A 5,133-nucleotide genomic window follows, 5' to 3' on the forward strand; every position below is an offset into this window, starting at 1 on the left:
TCTCCTCATGGAGCCTCAACAAGTTCCTGCTCATCACACAGGGAGACCTCAAAGTAGGGTACTCATTTATATCAGTTTATATATTTTAGTCGGTGGATGAACAAAGAGTTACATTACACAAAAGAAAGCCTGTTTGTCCTGATACAGGGATAATGCTGTATTCACATGCTCCTCGAATGTCATTCCCAGGGGAAGTCGTTCTCCTGACTTCCCAACAGCATGTTCATGAGCTTTAAGTCGTGATGTGGCAACAACATGGATTTTTGTATAGCGTCTGAGTGATGGGTTATTATGGATGTGGTGTTACTATCCAAATAGGCTGAAACCTATTGAAGTTTATCCAACGAAGGTTGCCCTTGACCTCAGCCTCATAGTTATCCAATGAAGGTTGACCTCAACCTTTGTTGGATAACTATGACCTGGATGACTGAGAACCATCACAGACATATTGAAGCTTAGTGATTTTGTTCCAGATTTGTTGCTGTACCAGTACATTCCATAAAACCACTAAAATATTATAGTCTAATACTATTTTACAAAATATATATGAGCAAAAAATGTATATACACTATGTGAATTAATGAAAAGCGTTTACTATTCAATTCAAGAAAGCTTTATTGGTATGAGCATGATGACAACAATATTCCCAAAGCCACATACATACACATATAAAAGCAGAATGATAAAGTTGAACAGAATTGAAATTAAATAAGACAGTTGACGTAATGATTCCAGACAGAAAAGGAGTTGGTGTCTTCACTGGCCATCCCTCAGGTTGTGACAGGCTGCTACATATACTGCCAGTACGGCCAAATCTTTGTTCTCTCCCAGAATGTGCTGTAGTTTTTCTTCATTTGTGTAGTTTTGAAACTCAGGGAGGATTGAGTTGAATTTACTGAATGAAAATTGGTTATTGCTGTTTGACATTCATGCCAATAAAGCTAAACTGAATTGATTTGATTCTCTAATTTCAGTATATTTTGTACATTGGGTTAAGAAGTGCAACTCAGTCTCTGCATCCCCTAGACTGCAGTGCAAGCACAGCCTCTCCTCTCTGGGCAGCCAGGACTGCCTGTGTCTGCCTTTTTTGATGGCGAGGCTGTGCTCACTGATTCTGTACGCTGTCAGGGTTTTCCTGTGTTTTAGTCTTTTTAGTGTGCTCAGGTAAGCAGTTGTTGTATATTTGTGTTTTAGGACCGAATTGCGTTGTAGTTTGTGTTGTGTTGTAGTGACTTCTTTCCAGTGCTTTATGTAATTTTCCTTTTCAGTGGCGGTGATTTTGTTGGGTCTGATGGTCCTGGCTAGTGTGTTGCTGTCCTGAGCCCCTGTGATGTGAGCTGGTGTTAAATCACTGAGTCTCAGGGCGAGTTGGTTCAGTGGGCTCCTTCTTTTTTCCAGCTCTTGGCTTTTTAGAGCTGTGTAGTGGAGTGAGTGTGAATCACTCATTTTTAGGTGTTGCCAGGTGTTTGAGTGCTCTTTTTTGCATTTTGATAATAATTGTTGGGCATTTTCCTCTGGACCCAGAGGATACTCTTGCAGACCTCTGCATGCAGGTGCAATGCAGTTTCATTTTGTGAATGGACCCCACAACTCACAGCCATAAAGTGCAATGGGTTCAATAATTGATGTAAATAGTTTAATCCACGATTGAATTGCTAACTCTAATTGGAATGACCTCTTGATGGCATAAAATTCTCTTCTTGCCTTTTCTGTAAGTTCCTTCACAGCCAAGCCAAAGTGTCCTGTTGAACTGATAGTTATGCCTAAATAAGTGTAGTTGTTTGTTAAATTTTGATGTTGCCAATTGTAAAATTGTTGGTGTTTCCCTGTAGCCTGGAGTGTTTTTGAAAGATTAAAACTTTGTTTTTTGGTTGATTTATTTTCAGTGCCCATGTTTGACAAATTATTTTGAGTACATCCATGCTGTGTTGCAAGCCCTGTTTTGTTGGTGACAGTAAAACCAAATCATCTGCGTAGAGTAAATACTTGATTTTAGTGTCCATCAGAAAGAGTCCTGGAGCTGTAGAGTTTTGTAATTCAATTAAATTATTATATAGTGCCAAATCACAACAGTTATCTCACAGCGCTTTTCATAAAAGAGCAGGTCTAGACTGTACTCTATGATGTTATTTACAGAAGCCCAACAATTCTCACCAAGAGCAAGCACTAGGCGACAGAGGCAAGGAAAAACTTCCTTTTAAGAGGCAGAAACCTCAAACAGAACCATGGCTCAGGGTGGGCGGCCATCTGCAAGAGAGGGCAAGAGAGGAACAGAGAGAAAGAGAGAGAGGGATGGAAGGAGAGAGAGAGAGGCAGCATACACAATATACACACAGAGGTACAGTACAATAATCGCAATGTTAATAATTATAATTACAATAGGACTAGTAACAATAGTCGTTGCAGCAGAGGGTGTCGAGCAGGAACACGGGGCAGCAGGTAACTCGCAACCACAGATCCAGACTCCACAGCTCCAGAGCCAGAAACACCTGCAGGAAGTGATAGGAGGAGAGAGGAGAGGGACGAGAAAGCTCAAGACTACGGGAAAGGGAAGAAGTCGAGTTAGTAACATGCATTAATGGGATGAGGTTGCATACAGAGGGAGAGAAAGTGGAGGAGAGAGGAGCTCAGTGCATCATGGGAAATCCCCTGACAGTCTAGGCCTATAGAAGCATAACTAAGGGATGGTTCAGGACTCACCTGAGCCAGCCCTAACTATAAGCTTTATCAAAGAGGAAAATCTCAAGCCTACTCTTAAATGTGGAGATGGGGTCTGCCTCCTGAACCCAAACTGGAACCTGGTTCCACAGGAGAGGAGCTTGATAGCTGAACGCTCTGGCTCCCAGTCTACTTTTGGAGACTCTAGGAACCACAAGTAACCCTGCATTCTGGGAGTGCAGTGCTCTGGTGGGGTAGTAAGGTACTATGAGCTCTTTAAGATAAGATGGTGCCTGACCATTAAGAGCTTTGTGGGTAAGAAGAATGATTTTAAATTCTATTCTGGATTTTACAGGAAGCCAATGCAGAGAAGCTAAGACAGGAGAAATATGATCTCTTTTCCTGGTTCCTGTCAGAATACATGCTGCAGCATTCTGGATCAGCTGAAGAGTCTTAATGGACTTCTTCAAGCAGCCTGATAATAAGGAATTGCAGTAATCCAGCCTAGAAGTAACAAATGCATGGACTAGTTTTTCTGCATCATTTTTAGACAGGATGTTCCTTATTTTTCGCAATATTACGTAGGTGAAAAAAGGCGGTCCTTGAAATTTGCTTAATGTGAGACATAAACGACATGTCCTGATCAAAGATAACTCCAAGATTCCTCACAGTGGTGCTGGAGGCCAGGGCGATGCCATCAAGGGAAACTATATCTTTAGTAATGTGTTTGCCAGTTCGTTAATGTAGATGTTGAATAGTGTAGGACTCAAACTGCAGCCCTGTCACACCCCCCTCAGTTGGTGGGAAAAGTTTGACTGCACACTTACTGCTGGAGGACAGACATTTAATAACATCCTACAGTTTCCCCCTTGTTTAACAGTGTAAATTTGCTGTCCCCTCAATAACACATCACACAACCATTAATGTCTAAACCACTGGCAACAAAGTGAGTACACCCCTAAGTGAAAATGTCCAAATTAGGTATTTACACTCACTACTTAACATTGTAGCAAAGTGTCATTTCTTCAGTGTTGCCACTAGGGGTGTAACGGTACACAAATCACGGTTCCGCATGTACCTCGGTTTAGTCATGAGTTCGGTTTATTTGTTTGGTTTATTTTTCGGTACAATAAGGGGTTGGATAGCAAACTTGATTATATAATTATATAAATTAAAAAAGAATAATAAATAAAATACTGTTGAAAACTACTACTAAGTTCTCCACTAAATTTAATATCAAAACAATACCACATATAGCTAATAAAATATAATAAAAAATATAAATAAATATGGATTACAGTGCAGCATTCTCTTCTTCTTTTATACCGTCTATGAGCATTATCAATTCCAAATAGAAGGCCTGCTCAGATAAAAAAAAACTTTTACGATGTCTAAAGTCTGGCGTTTGCACTGTGCTCGTATTTGTTTTTTTCATTTCTCACAAAGACGTTCTCATTCATTGAGAACATTAGTGAGTTATCAAGTTTGACATGTTGCCAGAAACATACCTGATCAGTACTGAGAAATGTCAGCCCACTGCTTTCATCTTATTGACTTGTCTTTGTCTGTTGTTGTATTTCACTAGGAAACCGAAGTGTTCCCAAAAAGGAGACTTTAACAACAAGGGAGGGTCTTCAAGCTCTGGCTTCTCTGCACTGGCCATGATGCTCAATTCGCTAGTTAGCAAGAGGCTTTTATTTTATTAAGGGTCCAAGCCAGCGGAGCGGGGAACCCTATTGTAATCATTCTCGTTTAATTCCACTACTGCAGCCTAGATGGTAACTGCTAGGGACGCCATTATTAGGGGCACTATATAAGCATGACCATCTCTGGACCAAGCTGATAAAATTTGTAGAGGAAAGTTTGATAAAAATATTTGCTAAAACGCTAAAAACAGGAAGTGACATCATATCTTAGGTTTGGAATGGCCGATCAACACCAAACTTGAGGACCTTATGTGCCATGCTACCCTGGAGGGGCTGTGCAAAATTGGTGCAGTTAGCCCCTAGTTGGCGCTATTCAAAAAAATATCCCTATGACTTATATTAATTTTATATCTCCGTAACTACAACTCCGATTGATATCAAATTTGGATAATTTGTTCCCCATGGGCCCCTGATGATACCTGAAAACTTGGATGCAATTCGGGCTAAAGGTGGCACTATAATCGAAGTTCAATTCAATTCAATTCAATTCAATTTTATTTATATAGCGCCAAATCACAACAACAGTTATCTCACAGCGCTTTTCATAAAAGAGCAGGTCTAGACCGTACTCTGTGATGATATTTACAGAAGCCCAACAGTTCCCACCAAGAGCAAGCACTAGGCGACAGAGGCAAGGAAAAACTTCCTTTTAAGAGGCAGAAACCTCGAGCAGAACCATGGCTCAGGGTGGGCGGCCATCTGCCTCGACCGGTTGGGGTGAGAGAGAGAGAGAGAGAGAAAGAGAGAGAGAAAGAGAGTGAAAGAGAGA

At 40.8% G+C, this 5,133-nt stretch overlaps 1 protein-coding gene and 1 long non-coding RNA gene across 2 annotated transcripts in view; both read left to right on the forward strand.

Annotated features, from left to right (window-relative positions):
- LOC123957535 lies at nucleotides 1-1,875 on the forward strand. Its single transcript, XR_006821813.1, has 2 exons — nucleotides 1-53; nucleotides 1,269-1,875. It is a non-coding gene; the product is annotated as an uncharacterized LOC123957535 (long non-coding RNA).
- Nucleotides 1-5,133, forward strand: part of ccdc142 (coiled-coil domain containing 142) — a 69,760-nt gene that overhangs the window by 46,118 nt on the left and 18,509 nt on the right. The gene's annotated exons all lie outside the window — the stretch shown is intronic.

Source organism: Micropterus dolomieu, linkage group LG19 (genome assembly GCF_021292245.1).
Source record: "Micropterus dolomieu isolate WLL.071019.BEF.003 ecotype Adirondacks linkage group LG19, ASM2129224v1, whole genome shotgun sequence".
In the NCBI taxonomy this organism is placed as follows: domain Eukaryota; kingdom Metazoa; phylum Chordata; class Actinopteri; order Centrarchiformes; family Centrarchidae; genus Micropterus; species Micropterus dolomieu.